Source organism: Sus scrofa, chromosome 14 (genome assembly GCF_054392235.1).
Source record: "Sus scrofa isolate SSC_HxYL_T2T_F1_AM1 chromosome 14, Sscrofa_HxYL_maternal_Yorkshire_Landrace_v2.0, whole genome shotgun sequence".
Taxonomy (NCBI): Eukaryota; Metazoa; Chordata; class Mammalia; order Artiodactyla; family Suidae; genus Sus; species Sus scrofa.
In genome coordinates this window covers 49,010,368-49,030,908 of record NC_139396.1, presented here as the reverse complement: position 1 = coordinate 49,030,908, position 20,541 = coordinate 49,010,368, and the positions used below count along the sequence as shown (strand labels likewise).

Genomic DNA, 20,541 nt, shown 5'->3' with positions numbered 1-20,541 from the left:
GGCTTAGGTTGCTGCTGTGGCTTGGGTTTGATCCTTGACCTGGGAACTTCCACAAGCTGTGGCCATGACCAAAAGAAAAAGAAACTGCTATTTTGGGAGTTCCCACTGTGATGTAGTGGATTAAGGAGTGTATCTGCAGATCACTGCAGAAGCGCAGGTTTGATCCCCAGCCCAGCACAGTGAGTTAAAGGATCTGGTGTTGTAGCAGCTGTGGCTCAGATTCGATCCCTGGCCTGCGAACTTCCATATGGGCGTGGCCAAAAAAAAAAAAAAAAAGGAATAGAGAAAATGCAGAAGCAAAGGGAAATAGTCAAGCAAAATAAAATAATTATAGTTTAGTCCTTAAACAAAGTCAAGGACCTTTAGTTCCTCCTCAAGGTCTGTAGATACTATTCTGAGCCATGTCCTGTGAGCTGCCTCGTAGATACTGAAACCCCCACCATGTGGAAGATGTTAACTATATGATGAGCAGACTGTAGTCAGGGCATAAACTGCCACAATTCTGAGCACTGGCCTCAAAAAATTGAGAACGAATCAACCTCGGGACCAAAGATTAACTGTACTCAAAACAATCTAGATGACACTGGTCAGACCATTGCATGACCGACCAACTTCAAGGTGACTGTTGGAGCTGACTAGGTTGTTTCTGCACGTGGCCTCCCCCTTCTGTCTCTACACCACCTGAAACTCCCTTTCAAAGCTCTTGCCAGAGTTGTCTCTGGGAGGATGTGAGTTTGATCCCTGGCCTTGCTCAGTGGGTTAAGGATCTGGTGTTCCCTCGAGTTGTAGTGTGAGTCACAGACAAGGCTCAGATCTGGTGTTGTTGTGGCTGTGGCTTAGGCTGTGGCTGTTGACTCCTAGCCTGGGAATATCCATGTGTCGTAGATAGGGCCAACAAAAGTTTAAAAAAAAGCTGTTGGCCACTTGACTTCTGGGCATGAGTCTCCTTCTCCCCCAGGGCCAACCTCTGAAATCAAGCAAACTTTCCTTTCCACCAACCTCGCCTCTCAAGTATTGGCTTTCTGGCAGTGAGAGGTGGACCCCACTTTCAGTGACTCAGGGCTCTTTTTAGGAGTCCTAAAGATTGACTCCGCCAACAGTCAAGGGTCCTGTGTCTGAGTCTCAGCTCTGCCACTGGGTAGTGGGATGGCTTCAGGCAAATCATGTAACATTTATGAACCTCAGCTTCCTACCAGATAAAAATAAGTGGGTTCACTCTTCCATTCAAATATTACCTAAGTGGCTACTGTGAGCGGGGGACTGGTGTAGGTACGAGGACTACTGCGAGAGAGGTTGACGGAATTCCTAGTTGCCAGGAGTTCGGACTCTAATGGAAACGACAGACAATAAACATGTAAGGGAATGAATGAGATCATTCTATGACACACAAAAATGTAATTGATGAGTTCTCAGTGTGGCTCTGAGCTAATGAACCCGACTAGTAACCATGAGGATGCGGGTTTGATCCTTGGCCTTGCTCAGTGGGTTAAGGATTTGGTTTGTGCCCTGAGCTGTGGTGTAGGTCGCAGCTGTAGCACTGATTCCACCCCTAGCCTGGGAACCTCCATATGCTGCAGGCATGACCCTAAAAAGATAAATAAATAAATAAATAAATGTAATTGAGACGGTTAGGAGTGGAGGAGGCTGCTTGACAGAGGGGCACAAGGAAATCCTGGCTGAGAATGGGGACTTTGGGAAATAGCCATATTGGAAAGCAGAATAAAGCAAAGGAGACAGACCTGCCAGATTTGGAAGAAGAGCTGCTCAGGCAAAGGAGAAGAGTACATTCTCGGCCGTGCAGACGGGTCCCTTAAAGTGCCATCCAGCTTGAAAATTCAGAGACTTGGAGTTCCCTGGTGGCCTAGTGGTTAAGGACGTGGTTTTGTCACTGCTGTGGCCCTGGTCATGGCTGTGGCATGGGTTCGAGCCCTAGCCTGGGAACTCTAGCATGACACAGGCACAGCCAAAAAATTAAAAAATAAAAAATCAGAGATTTCTGTGCCAGGCATTTCAAGCTGAGTTCTGCAGTTCCTCCAGGCTCACTTGAAGCATTGCTATTTATTTATTGTCCTAGGTCGGATTTTTTTTTTTTCATTTTAACTCTTTTATTTTGAAAGTCAAGAAACTGGGGAGTTCCTGTTGTGGTGCCTCGGAAACGAATCCGACTAGGAACCATGAGGATGCTAGTCAGATATGTTTCTGCTGAGCCACAACAGGAATTCCTGTCTACACATTCTTTTTCTCACATTATCCTCCATCATGTTCCATCACAAGTGACTGGATAAAGTTCCCTGTACTGTACAGCAGGACTAGGTTTGATGTTTGTGTCCTTGTAGAGGTTTAGCTGACGTCCTAGCCTCCTTCCTATTTACCATGTGTTAATCCTCCCTTCCCTCTGGGCCCCCTTTCTTCACTGATTGCTTCCACCTAGTGGCATTCGATCTGGGACTCTTCCTGCATCATTTCTGCCAGTTTGATGCTCTACAGACAGAACTCATTTTATTTGTGCTTTGCATATACAAATTGAAGATTTGTGGCAACCTCGTGTCAAGCAAATCTATAGGCACCGTTTTTCCAACAGCATTTGTTGACTTCGTGTCACCTTTTGGTCACACTTGCAATACATCAAACGTTTTCATTGTTATTATACTTGTCATGGTGATCTGTGATCAGTGGTCTGTGAGGCTGTGACTCTAATTGTTCTGGGGCACCAGGAACCGTACCCAGGTAAGATCTCAAACTTAACCGATAAATATCTGTGTTGTGACTGCTCCATAGACCCATGGTTTTCCCATCTCTCTCCCTCTCCTTGGGCCTCCTTAATCCCCGAGACACGGCAATATTGAAATTAAGCCAGTTAAGGGAGATTTGAGAGATTCTGTTCTGATAATGTTGTTTGAGCCCAAGATCAAGCCTTCTTACCTTGGAATATTCTGTCATAAGTGCCAGTGCATTTTCTTTAGTTCTTTTTTTTATTGCGATAAAAATCTCATACCCTAAAATTGACCATTTTAGCCATTATTATTATTATCATTATAATGTTTTGTCTTTTTAGGGCCACACCTGCAGCATATGGATATTCCAGGCTAGGGGTCAAATTGGAGTTGCAGCTGCCAGCCTACACCACAGCCACAGCAACTCAGGATCTGAGCCACATCTGTGACCTACACCACAGCTCACACAACACCGCCGGATCCTTAAGTCACTGAACGAGGCCAGGGATCGAACCCACATCCTCATGGATGCTAGTCAGATTTGTTTCTGCTGTGCCACAATGGAGACTCCTATCTTATTTATTTTTTAAATTTTATTTGGGTCTAGTTGACTTTCATTGTTGTGCTAGTTTCAGGTGTACAGCAAAGCGAATCAGGTATACATTCACATATATCCATTCTTCTTTTTAAGTTTGACATGAGGCAGCGTGGTCTCCACTGGAACCTTGGTTTTCCATCTTTCTGCCTGATATCTTTTACCCTTGAAATGCCGAGCTGCTGGGTTTTATTTGTGCCATTTCAGGAGAAATCCTCTAACTTCAACTGCTTGTTGAAACAGCTGCCTGCTAGCTGGGACATGTGTTCAGCTATAAAGCAAAAGTAGACTTTCTCACATTTCCATGAGAGAATGGTGTGCAGTGTGCTGAAATCAAGATGAAATAATCATTTCCCACGTCAGAGCATAAGCCTCTAACCTCGTCCCTCAGAGGTTCTCTTGTGTGTTGTCCAGACAGATTTGCTCTCGGAAATGTCCAAGAACACGCTGTATTCAAGGCAGGAAGGCTGTGGAAACTCCTCTACAAGTATGGAGGTACCTCAGAAAACTAAATATAGAACTACCATATGATCAATCCCACTCCTAGGCATCTATCCAGACAAAACTTTCTTTGAAAAAGATACATGCACCCCTGTGTTCATCGCAGTGCTATTCACAATAGCCCAGATATGGAAACGACCTAAATGTCCATCAACAGATGAATGGATTAAGAAGATGTGATACACATACACAATGGAATACTACTCGGCCATAAAAAAGATAAGCTAATACCATTTTGCAGCAATATGGCTGGAACTAGAGATTCTCATACTAAGTGAAGTAAGCCAGAAAGAAAAAGACAAACACCATATGAAATCACTTATTTGTGGAATCTAAAATATGGCACAGATGACCCTATCATCAAAATGGAAACAGATCACAGCCAGGGAGAGCAGACTTGTGGTTCCCAGGAGGGAGGGGGATAGATGGGCAGTTTGGGGTTTTGGGAACCAAACTGTTATATCTGGAATGGATGGGCAATAGGGTCCTACTGTACAGAACAGGGAACAGTGTGTGATTGGGTCACTTAGCTGTACAACAGAAATTGAAGAAACACTGAAAATCAACTATACTCTAATGAAAAAAAATGATTTATTTTGCCTTCCAGTGACTGTTTTTAAAAGGCATGTGAAGGTTGAAAATCCCATTTGCTGGTTATAGCTGGTATCACCCATTGCAGTGTTGGACTCCTGTGTTATGGGTGGTACACATGGTTCTGTGACAGTGTGGGGAGGCCACTCCATGTCCCTTCAGGAAGACTTGCTCTTCTATGCAAGGACCTTCTATGACAGCCTCCAATGGCTACCACCCACCCTTGGGCTCCCTCTGGGCTGCAGAACTTAGCTCAGGCCACTTTTTCCCCAGGCATCCCCCAGCCATCAACTGTGGGCTTCAGGGATTCTGGGGCCTGGCCATCCTTGCCCAAGGCTGGACCTGTCCCCCGGGTGCCTTTGCTCCAGAGTCCCACATCAGGCTGGGTGAGGCTTTTTCAGATCGGCATTGCCGTCCAAACCTCTCCTGCCTCATCCTGCCCCCTTTTCCTTCTCTCTCTCATGGGCATCACTCTCAAATTCCTCACTCCCAGGTCTATTTTATTTTATTTTTTGTTTAATTTAATTTTATGTTTTATTTTATTTATTATTATTATTTTCTTTTTTGGCCACCCCATGTCATATAGAGTTCCCAGGCCAGGGATCAGATCCCAGCTGCAGTCGCAACCTATGCCACGGCTGCTGTCTCATATAAATGGAACTATCCAACGTGTGCCCATTTGTGTCTGGTTTCTTTCACTTAGCATCATGTCTTCAAGTTCAGTCACAGGGTAGCCTGGAAGAGGACTTTGTTCCTTTTTTTTTTAAAATGGCTGCACCCATGGCATATGGAAGTTCCCGGGCCAGGGATTGAATCCAAGCCACAGCTTCGACCTGTGCCACAACTGTGGCAATGCTGTATCCCCTAACCCAGGGTGCCAGGCTGGGAGTCAAACCTACACCTCTGCAGTGATCTGAGCTGCTGCAGTCAGATTCTTAACCCAGAGTGCCTCAGTGGGAACTCCTACTCCTTTTCGTGGCTGAATAATAGTATGTTGAGTGGATACACCACCCTTTATTTATCTGTTCATCCATTGGTGGACATTTGGTTTGTCTCCACTTTTTGGCTATTGTGAACAGGGCTGCCATGGACATCTGTGTGCTAGTGTCTGCCTGAATCCTCCTTTTCTTTTTCTGGGGGGTGGGGTGGGGTGGAGGATATATACATAGAAGAATTGCTAGTTCATATGCTAATAGTGTTTAATTTTTTGAGGGAATGCCAACCTGTTTCCAGGATTGGCTTTTGAAAATAATAATAATAAAAGTAATAATAATAATAATAATAATAATAATATCTACCTTAATTCTCGCACTGGAATGCCAACTGGAACAGGTCTTTCAGGAAGCAGACTGTGTAAAGCTGTTCTTTCTCATAGATAGGCAGCTCTCTAGGAGACTGGTACAGAGTCTGAGACTCATTTGCATTTTTTGAGGCTCAAATGGTGACTGATGATTTGCCAAAAAAAAAGTCATAAAGCAGAAGTTTCCTCTCCACCCACATCTGTAGTTGTTAGTGGACAAGCAACCTGTTATAGATGGAGTGCTGAGTATATTTCAGGAAAAGATGCCTGGATACTTATAATCAGCGCAGGATGGCATTACTGCAATCCTGATTTAATACCAGTGCTATTAGAACCGGCTCTCTCATCCGCTCCACGCAAATGATAATTTATGTCTTCATCGACTGCACATTCTACTTATCACTGGATTTTGAATCAAATTTGGATATATATCCCCTCCTTTTTTAGAGAACGATATATTTCACTTTCACTTAAAGGTGTCTGAATGGATTATGAAAAGATTCAAACTCAAAACTGATCTTATCATAATTTAAAAAATTTATCAGGAGAAAACTGAGCCACGTGGACAGCCAAATAATGCAATTACTCTGATTTACGGTGCATATTTTCTCTCTCTTGCTCAATCCACCGCTTTCCTTATGAGAAAGAATTCCGAAGAGCCTTTGAGCTAAGATACTTAACTCTTCCTTCACCTGATTTTTCTTTCTTAAGAAAATCTATTTTTTCCCAGGCTAAATGTTTTGTCTTTCCACTCTGACGCCAAACTGTTATATGTTTTTGGTACAGGGCTCTTCTGTTCCAAATTTTTGTTAATATTGACCAGCTATGGAGCTGCTGAGAGTTAGAGTTCAAACTTTCCTATCTGGGCATTTGGAATGTTTAATTTGCTTCTTTTTAAAGTGCAGATAAAAGCATTTTGGTTTGTTAATTGGTTGAGTTTTTGCTTTTTGTTTTCGCAAAGAGAAACATCGGTCTTTCCATCTCTGTCTTGCTAGCTGAAGTCTGGGTGGAATTTTTAAACCTTGGACAAGCCAGAGATCATTGCTTTGGAAAGAAAAGAAAGCCAGGCATGAGCACATAGAAAAATAGTAATACATGTTTATCTTATATGTGGAATCTAAAATGTGGCACAGGTGAACCTATTTACAGAACAGAAACAGACTCACAAACATGGAGAACAGACTTGTGGTTGCCAAGAGGAAGGGGGAGGTGGTGGGGGTGGACTGGGAGTTTGGGGTTAGTAGATAGAAGCTATTACATTGAGAATGGATGGCCAATGAGGTCCTGCTGTCCAGCACAGGGAACTCTAATCTCTTGGGATAGAACATGATGGGAGATACTATGAGAAAAAGAATGTATATATGGATCACCTTGTTGTATAGCAGAAATTGACACAACATTGTAAATCAACTATACTTCAGTAAATTTTTAAAAAATGTTTAAAGAAAACAGAAAAAAGGAAACCTGGCATGAGTAAGAAAGGCAATTTACTGGGAGGATTCTTGGTTAGCCTATGAAATTCAGAGGTCTCCCAAGTGACTGAGCTGCAAGAAGGCCACACTAAAGGCATTTCCAAAGACCTCAGAGGAGGGAATTCCAAGAAATCCATGTTAGGGTTCTGCCTTCAATACTGTCTCATCTTTCAGTCTTATTCTCTGAGTTTATCAAAAGAAAACCGGATTGACTCTGCTATGTCATGGACTGGCTTCCCATGGGTCATATGTTGCCCTGGTCCCATCCATTTGGCCAGGTGGAAGTGGGGATAGAGGGTTACCCAACACAGACTTAGCAATTGGAGTCCAAACACATGAAGATCTTGCTTAGGAAAGTGGGCTGGGAGCTGAGCAGATACCAACCAAACAGGTCCCCTTACATCCTAGCCCTCTCATTGGATAACACCTTTATAACCCAATCTTCTCTGCCTTCTGTGTACAGGGATTGCAGAGTGAGAACATCATTGGGTTTGGGCCACTCCATGTCCACATCCACTTTCTTTTATGCTTCCTTTGACCCCCTTCTGGGGTCTTCCTTTCTCTTACCAAAAGCATCATAGGTGGGGTGATGAACTAATGTGTCCTATGTGCACTGACTGTGGTGGGGACATGACCGATGGTCAGTCAACCAGATACTCTCCTGGGACATTGAATTAGGACTAGATTCCTGCAAGCTTGGACCAGACACTATGAATGTATCCATTTTATCTGTGCAACTGATGAGGCTGTTACTTTGTGGGTTTTTTAAAAATTTTATTTTATTGAAGTACGTTGATTTACAATGTTGTATTAGTTTCAAATGTACAGCAAAATAAATGTCATGCATAGACGTATAACCATTCTTTTTTTCACATAGAGGTTATTACAAACTATTGAGATTTTCCTGTGCTATATAGTAGGTTCTCGTTAATCATCTATTTTATACAGCAGTGTGTATATCTTATTCCCACCCTCCCAATTCTTCCCTCCCCCCAATGATAACCGTAAGATTGGTTTTGAAATCTGGGAGTTTGTTCTTTAAAAACATTCTTTTGTGTCATTTTTTTATTAGATTCCACATATAAGTGATATCATATGATATTTGCCTTTGTTTGACTTACTTCACTCAGTATGATCATCTGTGGGTCATCCATGTCCATCAACAGAGGAATGGATAAAGAAGATGTGGAAGAGATATACAGTGGAATATTATTCAGCCATAAAAATGAAACAATGCCATTTGCAGCAATGAGGATGTTACTTTATCTTGCTACCCAGACTCCCAGAGGTGCCCCTGACTTCTCTTGTTTCAGAGAACTATTTTTTAGGATTTTCTTTTAAACCAGTGAGCTAACTACCTAACTACAAAAATTCAGCAAATTCTGCTTAAGATATTCAGAGTCTGTGTCTGCCGCATACACCCCCAGGTCTCTAACTGATTCACTGTTCAAAGTCCAGGATAATGGCTCTGAAACTTTAGGGGTGGGGAGCCCTTTGCCAGAAAGGAAAGTGTCAGTGAAGAGCACTGGGCTGTTTTTACTGAGACCAGAAGATCATCTCCTGAAATTATTTATGAAAGAAGGAAACAAAGACTATAAAAAATTCTCACTTAAATCAATCTGGTTAGCTCTTGCTTGAACATTGAGTCACTAAGATTCTATAAAATCCCAGAAAACTAAATATAGAGCTACCATATGATAGCAGTCCCACTCCTGGGCATATATCTGGATAAAACTTTCATTCAAAAAGATACATGCACCCCTATGTTCATTGCAGCACTATTCATAATAGCCAACACATGGAAACAACCTAAATGTCCATCAGCGGAGGAATGTATTAGGAAGATGTGGTGTATATATACAATGGAATACTACTCAGCCATCAAAAGACAAAATCATGCCATTTGTAGCAACATGGATACAATTAGGGATTCTCATACTAAGTGAAGTCAGAAAGAGAAAGAAGAATAGCATATGATGTCGTTTATATGTGGAATCTAAAATACGGCACCAATGATCCCATCTACAAAACAGAAGGAGATCACAGACGTGGAGAACAGACTTGTGGTTGCTGGGGCGTGGGTAGGGAGCGGGGAGGAAATGAGATAAACTGGGAGTTTGGGGTTGGTAGATGCAAACTATTACACTTAGAATAGATTAGCAATGGTGTCCTACTGTACAGCACAGGGAACTATGTCCAACCTCTTGGGGTAGAACATGATGGGAGATAGTATGAAAAAAAGAATGTGTGTGTGTGTGTGTATAACTGGGTCACTATGCTGTACAGCAGAAACGGACACAATACCATGAATCAACTATACTCTGATTTTAAACATTGCCTTCTCTTTTAACTGACTGTTCAGATTTTTAACTCTTGCAGTGTGGGAAGGTAAAATGAGCTGGCTTTGCCTGTTTTTCCCTCCCTATCCTCTTGACAAAGAATCTCCCATTTTTGCTGCTGCAACCCTCTGCCAGGGCTCTCATTGCTAACTTTTCTGTGCTACCTGCCTGTCACTACCATGATTAGAAGGAGCAGCACACTGTATATATGTAGCTGGAAAAGGGTCTCCTGACTCCTTTGGGACCTCCGTGAGTGCCAGAACCAAGTTTGATTTCTCTTCTCACCTATTTTGCCATACCCAGTACTTGACAGTTACTGGTACTCAGTACATCTTTATCAAGTGGAAGTGTGTTGCTATTCTTTTACCAAATCCGGTACCTGAGTTCCCATTTTAGAATTTCGACTTTACTGTGGTTCCATTCATTGAGTGAGGTAAGAGCTCAGGGTCTCTCATCTGAGAAAGATTTGGAATCTGAATTTTAACATTAAACATGGTGAGATTAGGAAAACTGGGCTGGAATTATATGCAATTTCTCGGGGTAGAACATGATGGAAGATTGGTATGAGAAAAAGAATGTGTGTGTGTGTGCGTGCGTGTGTGCGTGTGTGCGTGTGTGTGTGTGTGTGTGTGTGTCTGGCTGGGTCACTATGCTGTAGGCTGAAATTAACAACCCTATAAATCAACCATACTGTAATTTAAAAAATAAAGTAAAAAAGAGGATCCCTCAAAGAATATTGAATAGTAGAGGAAAAATTAATAATTGAGTATTAAATGAAGCATAGTCACAGAATTGCCTCAAAGGTGATATCTGAGTACATTAGGTGTGGGGTATTTATTATATATATTTTATAGTTTATAAACCCAGTGTATGTTGTTTATTTTAATAGATAAATAGATAAGAGCATTAAAAAAAAGACCTTACACAGCTACCTGATGGCTTCTTGACTTATCCCACTCACTGCAAATAAAACTACTCTAAGCTGCTGTTTCTCTCCATCTGTGATTCTGAGAACCAATTACAGTCCATACTTATCCATCATCTTTTTTTTTTTTTCCTGAAGAATCTACTTGTCATCCAGTTTAAGTATTGGCAAGAGTATTAGAATTGCCTGGGACTAGGAAAATAGTGCGTGCATGTGCATGTGCATGTGTGTGTGTGTTTGTGTGTATTAGCACAGTTATGGGCAGAGTAGTGCTGGCACCAGGAATATAAAATGCCCCTGGAAGAAATATATTTATGCCTAGCTTATGCTATATTCTTCTCAGTCCTGAGACCTGTCCCGTTTAAAAACAAAAACAAAAACAAAAATCTGTATTTGAGCAGGAAAGAGCTGATGAAGAGAAAAACAGAATGATTCCTCAATGAAGAAGCCCTGGGCATAAAATCAGGTGTGATCCTTTCTTCACTGTCCTGTATTATTACATTGTGTTATATGATAAGTGACATAGTTTTAGAGCATTATATTGTGAGTTTATTACTACTGTGTGGTACAGTATACTTATTATGAGAAAAATGGTGATGTTCAACTGCCTGGGATCAGATCCTTTTGGATCTTTTTGTTTTGTTTTTTTATGGCTGTATCTGTAGCATATGGAAGTTCCTGGGCTGGGTCAAATCAGAGCTGCAGCTGCCAGCCTACCCCACAGAATGGTGTAGGAATTCTGTATCCTACAGGAATCCAGGAATGCAGTATCTGAGCTGCATCTGTGACCTGTGCTGCAGCTTGCAGCAATGCTGGATCCTTAACCCACTGAGGAAGGCCAGGGATCGAACCTGTATCCTCATGGAGACTATGTCAGGTTCATAACCCACTGAGCCACAGTGGGAACTCCTGGGATCAAATCTTACCCTGCTGTGGGTGGCTATTTGACCCTGGGTGAGTTGGAATGGGTGAGTTAGGATGGTTTGAGGTTTTATTAGAACAGGATGGCTGGTCTCACAGCAGTCTGCTGCAGATATGAAAAATTCTGGGCCTGAAGGATCATGGGTTCTCAATGTACCATGTTTGAAGACATGAGCATTGCCTTAGAGGCCTGATGGGCCGTGATAATTACTCTTGAACCTCTGCACCCCCAGAGTGTTATTTTCCCATGGAGTAATATTGTCTTCTAAACACAAAGCTCTCAGGAATCCTTGGAGAGTGTGGCCACTGTTAAATTTCTATTTCCAGGTGTTGGGAGACAATTATGCATAATTGCTGACTGTGGGCCCCCCCCCCCGCTTTTTTTTCACTGACTTGATGTCTTCAGTGGAATGAATTACAATCTTCCTTTGTGATGGGGTCAGTTTTGAAGGGTCTTGCTTGTGTTCTTCCCCAGCTCAATTTAGAGCAATCTGAAATTCCCCCCAAACAGTATGCATCTCTGAGGAGTCGTGTCTGTTTCTCCTTACTGCATTCTTGTGGTCATTGTTTTGAGACTGTGTTGAAACCATAGGAGGCCTGAATTACCTTACCATGGCTTCTGACTCCCTAGTTTGCTTGGGAACAGAAAGCCTTGATTTGTTCTCTACTTTTTCCTTGGAAATACTATCCAGCCTGTCATTCATGACCCCATTATTCAATAGCCTTGATGGAGGGAGGTTTATTACAACAGGTACCTTCCTCTTCCCAGGAAAATCAACAAGCTTCTTCCTTTCTTAACTCCTAAAATGAAGGTTGTCTTTGAAAGAGGAAGTTGAAGGCTAGATTTGCAGGCCAATGGGTCTAGCATAGAGTGGCTGGTCTCAATGGTATTCACTGGGGTACTCAAGTTATTAGATTCTTTGAATGCTACCCATTATAGCTCTTTGTTTCAGTTAGGATAATTAATGTTAGCTGCTGTAACAAATAACCCCATATCTCAGTGGCATAACACAGTCCAACAAGGCCTGGATGGGCTTTCTGAGCCACATCCAAGTAGCTCCATCCAAGTCCAAGCAGTGGTCAGGGACAGCTTCTGTCCTATGCCCGTGCCATCTGGAAACTATGCTTGTTGCCATGCCAGCCTTAGAAGTTTCCATGGAAACCCTGGAGCATCTCACTGGGTGTTTTCAAAGGACAGGTTTGGAAGTAGCTTATGTTACCTCTCCCCACATTTCATTGGTCAGTAGGCAGAGATGTGTCTTCCAAGGAGGCTGGCAAGCATAGCCTTTCTAGGTGCCCAGGAAAAAGAAATGGCGAGGTGAACCTGTGATATTTATTGCCTTGATGCACTTGTCAAGTATATTTCACCATTTTCCATCCTTATGCTATGTCTTCATCTCAGGGAATTGCTTGTTACCCTTCTTTCTTTGTAGATTCTCTTTCCCTTTCCTTCTTTCTTTCTTGCTTTCTCTCTTTCTTCCTTCCTTCCCCCTCCCTCCCCCTCCATCTTTTTTCTCTCTCCCTCCATCTCCCTTTTCTTTCTTTTCTTTCTTTCTTTCTTTCTTTCTTTCTTTCTTTTCCTTCCTTCCTTCCTTCCCCCTCCCTCCCCCTCCATCTTTTTTCTCTCTCCCTCCATCTCCCTTTTCTTTTTTCTTTTCTTCCTTCCTTCCTTCCTTCCTTCCTTCCTTCCTTCCTTCCTTTCTTTCTTTCTTTCTTTCTTTCTTTCTTTCTTTCTTTCTTTCTTTCTTTCTTTTCTTCCTTCCTTCCTTCCTTCCTTCCTTCCTTCCTTCCTTCCTTCCTTCCTCTCTCTCTCTCTTTCTTTCTTTCTTTCTTTCTCTCTCTCTTCCTTCCTTCCTTCCCTCCTTCCTTCCTTTCTCTCTCACTCTCTGTGTCCTCTCCTTCTCTCTCCAAACATCTTTTGAATTTGAGCGTGTACCTTTTGCATTCACATTCATCATTTGACTGTGTGCTGTTCTGTCTTATTATTTAAACATTGTCTATGTCTCAGTCTTGTCTCTCCCATCATCAGCTGTTCACTATGTTCCCAAAACCGGTTTTCCATTTGTCTGTAAGGGGCTGCTCAGTGCCTACAGAATGAGAGCAGCGTCTATTTTAGCTCTTAATTTATGCAAAAACTCTTAGCAAAGTAGAAACAGAACTTTCTTAACTTGATAGACAGTATCTTTCAGAACTCTGAAATAAACATTGTGTTTAATAGGAAATCAAAGTTAGGACAAAAGAGGAGGAAGTGCCTTAGTATTACAGCTGACATTGTACTAAGTGCCTGGCCAAGACAATAACACTTGGGAAAGAAACAAATTATAAAAATTATATATCAGTTTTTGCTGCAAAACAAATCACCCTGAAATGAAGTTGTCTAAGATAACAACCATTTACTTGGTATGTAATTATTTATGTCTGCAATGTTGGTGGGACTCAGCTGGGCACTTCTTTTTATGGACTTTGCTCTTGCACTGGTGGCCAGCTGCTGGATAGTCGGTGGTTGTTATAGCCACTAAGTTGGGAGGCTTCATTTCACAGAGGAATCTAACTGGTACAATTAGAAGAAGGGGGAAAACACTCTCACTATTTGTGGATGATATTCTAGTCTAATAAGAAGATCTTAGTATTAAGAACAAGACTGCATTGAAGAAATTTGGTTTTATCACATTTAAGCATATGTATACCAATCAGCATTTTTTTTTTTTTTTTTTTGCCAGATGTTGGTCCCGAGAGACTTTTTTTCCTCAAGTGAGACATTTGCAATCATCATTTGCAAATGCAACCATCCCTTTAATTGTCTCTAGGTTTGTCTGCAAAAGCTTTCTTGTTATCCAATCTCAGATATCATCCACAGACAAATTCAGAGAAGTCGGAATTGGTTAGCACTTGACAGACCATAGATATTTGGTACCTTCATTTATGATTGAGAAAATCAAGGCTAAGAGAGGTTAAGTGACTTGTTCATGATCACACAGCTAGCATAGAGCAAAGTATGTGCTATCAGTATAAATATTATAGTTGCTTTCTTTTCAGATTTTTAAAAATTAGAGTAGAGTCAGTTTACAATGTTGTGTCAATTTCTGCTGTACAATGAAGTACGCAGTTATCTTCCCTCATGTTCTATCCCAAGATATTGGGTAGAGTTCCCTGTGCTGTATAGCAGGACCCCATTGTCTATCCATTCTAAATGTAATAGTTTACAGCTAGTAACCCCAAACTCCCAGTCTATCTCACTCTCTCTCCCCTCCCCCTTGGCAACCCCGAATCTGTTCTCTATGTCTCTGAGTCTGTTTCTGTTTTGTAGATTGGTTCATCTGTGCCATATTTTAGATCCCACAGATAAATGATATCATATGGTGTTCTTCTTTCTCTTTCTGACTTATGTCACTTAGTATGATAATCTCTAGGTGCACCCATGTTGCTTGCAAATGGCATTATTTTGTTCTTTTTTATGGTTGAGTAGTATTTCATGATATGTATGTACTACATCTTCTTAATCCATTCCTCTGATGATGAACATGTAGGTTGCCTCCATGTTTTAGCTATTGTGATAGTGCTGCTGTGAACATGTGGGTGCATGTATCTTTGCTATGAGTATAAGTATTAGTATCATATTAGAAGCTTGGCTTTTTGATGCCTGGGTCAATTCTCCTGTAATGTCACAGTCATGATTTTCTGACTTATTTTCTTTTGAAGAGGCAGTCAGTGGAAATGATCCTAGACAGAAGAGGAAGAAGTATAGTCCTCAACTGGTTCTGACATCTTTTTTTTTTTTTTTGTCTTTTTATGGCCACACCCATGGCATATGGAGGTTCCCAGGCTGGGGTCTAATTGGAGCTGTGGCTGCCAGCCTACACCAGAGCCACAGCAATGTGGGATCCGAGCCACATCTGCAAACTACACCACAGCTCATGGCAATGCTGGATCCTTAACCCACTGAGTGAGGCCAGGGATCGAACCCACAACCTCATGGTCCCTAGTCGGATTCATTAACTGCTAAGCCACACGGGAACTCCAGGTTCTGACATCTTTTGAAGGCAGCATCTACCTATTAAATTTTATGAAATTTGGACATTGGTTGTTCGTAGTATAACTGAAAATGTTGTGAAGACATCAGTGGCCTTAACGATATTATTTGTAGGATATGGTTTAAAACTTACCAGTTATACATTTAAAAAAAATTATTGGGAGCTCCCATTGTAGCTCAGCAGTAACGAACCCAACTAGTATCCATGAGGACTCATGGTTCAACCCCTGGCCTTGCTTAGTGAATTAAGGATCTGGCATTGCCACGAGCTATGGTGTTGGTTGCAGACATGGCTTTTATCTAGTGTTTCTGTGGCTGTGGCATGGGCCTGCAGTTGCAGCTCTGATTCGACCCCTAGCCTGGGAATCTTCATATGCTGTAGGTGCAGCCCTAAAAAGCAAAGCAAAATAAAATAGAATGAAATATAAAAAAAACTTACTCATTAACCATATAAATCCATCAATGATTTAATTTTGTTGGTCTCTCTTTGGGGCCCACCCTAACTGGATGCGGACATGAGAGCACTCGAAAGGTATCCAGCCTACAGGTGTTGGGGAGACATCTGGAGAGTGATGGGGTCCCACGAGAGCAAACCTGGAATAACAATTACACTATGTATTCCCTCCTGGCCCTCAAGCCACCCGCTTTCCACTCCTCTCTGCTCTGTGCTTTGGGGGTTCATGCACATAGATGGCTTCACCTGGGATCCATTGCTGCTGGCTTCTGGACAGTCTCAGCCACTAGGAGGCATTAGGGGGAGACAAGAGGGCAGGAAGAGAAAGGTCCTTCTTGCATGTGTTTTTCCAGGGCTACAGCTGCTGCCAAATGGCCCCCCCATCCACGGCTCCGCCCCTCACGGGGCTTCAGCAATACTACTCTTTCCGTATCCCCATACAGCCCTTCCAACTCAGGGGTGGTGAGAACTTTATGCTATCACTCACATCTGGCTTTTTCAACATCCTTTGTTATTTCTTGTAACCCCGCTTTGCCCTCTGCAAATATTCCCTTCATCCAGTACTAGTGCATTCAACCAATACCAGTGGAATCCTGCTTCTGGCTGGAACCACAGCAGGTGCATCAAGCAGCAGGGTGAGACCTGATCATGTAATCAGTGGGCAGAGTGACTGGGCTTGCTGTTGTTTTCCTGCCCAAGGCACTGGGCAGAATGGATGGACCCTCCTCTGCGATATTGCCCATGCCCTGGGGTTACTACGTCCTGAATAATATTGCAGCTGGAAGGATGTCTAACTTTCCTTTGAGAGCACTTCTTGACTATATCTTGGCCTTTTAATACAAAGTCTTTTAAAAAATGTAATGCCTTATGCAATTGCTTAAGACTTGCTTGAACATTGAAAGTGCAAAGTGGTTGAGAGTCTGAGAGAGCTGCTTTATTCATTTGGATCCATTTGAATTGGAAGAACACAGTACCCTGTTCCCCTGAAATCACATTATCTTCAACTCTGTGGTTCTCTGCTTGTTGACCTGTGATGGGATGCTAGCCACTTAGCTCTAGATTTTGAATCAGAAAAAAAACAAAACAAAACAAAAAACCCACAACTGGAAAAAAGTCTCCCTGGATTTCAAGATGAGCTTAGACAAGGGTTGGGAGACATGTCACTGGAAGTGTTAGTAATTTACACATTTTAAGGAGGTTGCCTACTGGCATTTGAGTCCATTTTCTGGAAAGACAAGGCTGCCTTTGGAAGACGGCACTAGGCATTAAGAAAGGAGGTTTGCCCAGTGCTTGATTAATGATTTATTGCTCTATTCAACTCTCCCTGCCTATCAGTTGAAATATGGCTCAACGCCAGTGGGAAGTCACACAGTTGAAATTATGAGACAAGTAAAATGCCACTTGTACATCATGAAATACTGCATCTCTATCTCATGATAGACTTTTTTTTTTTTGCTTTCCATGGCCGCCTGGTTCCCAGGCCAGGGGTCGAACCAGAGCTGCAGTTGCCAGCCACAGCCACAGCCACAGACAGCCATGGCAATACAAGGATCTGAGCCACGTCTGTGACCTACACCAGAGTTCATGGCAACCCCAGATCCTTAACCCACTGAGCGGGGCCAGGGATTGAACCCGCATCCTCATGGATACCAGCTGGGTTCATTAACACTAAGTCACAACGGGAACTCCATGATAGACTTTAATGCGGTCGTATTTATATCAGTTTTTTTTTGTTTTTTTGTTTTTTTGTTTTTTTGTTTTTTTTTGTTTTTTTTAAGTTGCAAGCAGAAGGGGCTTAAATCAGCATAACCAAATATCAGAGACAATGCTTTGGCTCTAGTCCTGCGGAAGTCCAGGGCGAGGATCCAGTCCATCTGCTGACTCTAGAACTTCCTGCAATATAATTCTCTCCCCTGCTCCCTGCCTCTGCCACCCCCTCTCTATCCTCTTTTGCCTTCCTTCTCAGGCAGGTGCTCTTTATCTGCTGGGAGCTTAATTCCACCAGCTCAGAATCCCCTCTCTGAAGAGACCAAGTTTTCAGTTTCCTTCACCCCGATTTTTTGCTATGCTTTGCAAAAACCACGCTCTGTTTGTTAGCCCAGGCTTTCTTTAGGCTGTGGACTATATCATTGATTCAGTCTCAACTTTCTTCATGAGTGTATTCCAGTCTTGACCTTGGAGCCAGGTCTTGGTTTGGATTCTGGTCCTCCCACTTCCTAATTGTGACACTGTGGGCAAGCCACTCAACATCTCTGAGGCTGTCCCATCATGTACCTTGGCAATAATAGAGCCCATCTCAGAGCGACATGGGGAGATTTAGGTGATTAAGGCCCTGGCACAGTGGTTAGAGTATACCAGGTACCCCGCAGGGTACTGCTATAAAACACCCAGGCTCAGGGCCTCGGCTCAGAGAGAAAGTCAACCCCACGCAGTTCCCCTTCTCTTGTTGTCTTAGTGGTTGGAGTTTTTTCTCTTTTTTCTTTTTAGAGCTGCACCCATGGTGTATGAAAGTTCTCAGGCTAGGTGTCAAATTGGAGCTGCTGCTGCAGCCTATGCCACAGCTTGTGGCAATGCTGGATCCTTAACCCATTGAGTGAGGCCAGGAATCGAACCTGCATCCTCATGGATACTAGTTGGATTTTTAACCCACTGCGCCACAACGGGAACTCCTGGAATTTTTTCTTTTACTTTATGCTGATAGAAAACTGGATCGGGAGTTCCTGTCGTGGCGCAGTGGTTAACGAATCCGACTAGGAACCATGAGGTTGCGAGTTCGGTCCCTGCCCTTGCTCAGTGGGTTAAGGATCCGGCGTTGCCGTGAGCTGTGGTGTAGGTTGCAGACGCGGCTCGGATCCCGCGTTGCTGTGGCTCTGGCGTAGGCCGGTGGCTACAGCTCCAATTGGACCCCTAGCCTGGGAACCTCCATATGCCGCGGGAGCGGCCCAAGAAATAGCAACAACAACAACAACAACAAAAAGACAAAAAAAAAAAAAAAAAAAAAGAAAACTGGACGGGATTAGATCTCTCTAGCTGTGAAGAGGGGGGGTCTACCCTTGCAACTGGTCTCTGAAAAGCCCCACCCCTTCAGATTTTATGAAAAGAGCCTTCATCATTGATAACTGGCTCTCAAGACTGGAGGTTGGTCCATGGAAGTATCTGGAAATGGACTACAGGGCTGCCACCAGTTTACCCTCTGCCTCCTATTTGTTACCCTCACCATGAGTTTGTGCCAGTGCGTGTGAGTGTTTGCATGAGTGCATGGTTGCATCTATGTGCATGTATGAGTGTATGTGTGTGTGGGACATGTGTGCTTGTGCTGGGCAAACTTATTACCGCCTCAGGGCCTTGGCCCGCTCTATTCCCCTTGTCAGGAACACTGATCCTTGACCTCCAACATTAAAATCTCAGTTCTCAAATATCTCTTGTCAGAGGCCCCCCCTTCTCATGACTTGCTCCAGATGATCCTTCTTCCCATCACTTTACTGCATTTTATCTTCATCTCTGCATATGTCTGCATCAGTCAGGGTGGGCTAGTTGATGCTGCAAAACCCCCTCCCCCCCCCCAAATCTCCAAGGTTTAAAACAACAAAGGTTTGTTTCTCACTCACACTATGAGCCTCTGCAGACTCTGACCATCACAGTCTTGCAGGTGGCCAAAACCGTGCCTCATCTGGAAAGTCACTGCCAGCTGTGGCAGTGGAAATAGAGACTTGTGCTAGTGAGTAAATACTAGGGAGACGCACAATGTGTTGCTCAGGCTCCATCTATCCTCCAGTGGGCCAGAAGTGAAATCCTCTCCTGTGTCCAGAAAATGGGGAATAGCAAGTTTTTAGGGCAGGTCACTAATGACAGTCAAATTCACTGTTTGGAGTTCCTATTGTGGCTCAGTGGTTAATGAACTGGAACAGCATCTATGAGGATGCAAGTTTGATCCCTGGCCTCACCCAGTGGGTTAAGGATCTGGCACTGCTGTGAGCTGTGGTGTAGGTCGAAGACGGCTCAGATCCCACGTTGCTGTGGCTCTGGCACAGGCTGGAGGCTATGGCTCCAATTGGACCCCAGCCTGAGAACCTCTGTATGCCACGGGCATGGCCCTAAAAAAAAAAAAAAAAAAAGGCGAAGAAATAAAATAAAATAAAACAGATTCACTGTTTAAGAGGGGTCTTACTTATTTTTTAAATTTGCTTTGCAATTTTACTCCTCCCAGAATATAAAGTCCAAGAGAGCAGAGACCTCCCACCTGCCTTCCCCGCCACTGATCCCAGGACTGAGCTTGGTGCCCAGGAGATGCTCAAATACGTTTTATTGAACCCTTGAATGAGTGAGTTATAGTCCAGAACATAGAGACCCAGCTGAAGAGCACCAGTTTGTGAAATCCTAGCAGAATTAGAGGCTGGGTGTAGACCACAGCTCTTTTTTCTGTCTTCCTGGGAGGGTGGGCTGACCTTGATGTTATGGGCCAGCCCTTCTGTCAGATGTTCGGTTCCTGTTTGAGGCTCACAAACCTCCAACGACACGTTCTCATTCCCTGTTTAGAAAGTGGGGTCCCCAGACTCCGAGCATCTCTCATGAGGGTGAATCAGCCAATGTGCACCAGGGAGCAGCAGACTGTGGCCTTAAAATTGAATGGAGTTTTCAAAGAAACTGGCTTTGTAGACACTGACCTTGAAGGATCAGCACCGAGGTAAGAATTCCTCTT

At 43.2% G+C, this 20,541-nt stretch overlaps 2 protein-coding genes across 11 annotated transcripts in view; one reads left to right on the top strand and one right to left on the bottom strand.

Moving 5' to 3' along the window:
- Nucleotides 1–20,541, bottom strand: part of DHX37 (DEAH-box helicase 37) — a 978,033-nt gene that overhangs the window by 434,914 nt on the left and 522,578 nt on the right. The gene's annotated exons all lie outside the window — the stretch shown is intronic.
- TMEM132B (transmembrane protein 132B) overlaps nucleotides 1–20,541 on the top strand; it is a 393,866-nt gene that overhangs the window by 268,995 nt on the left and 104,330 nt on the right. The window lies entirely within an intron of this gene.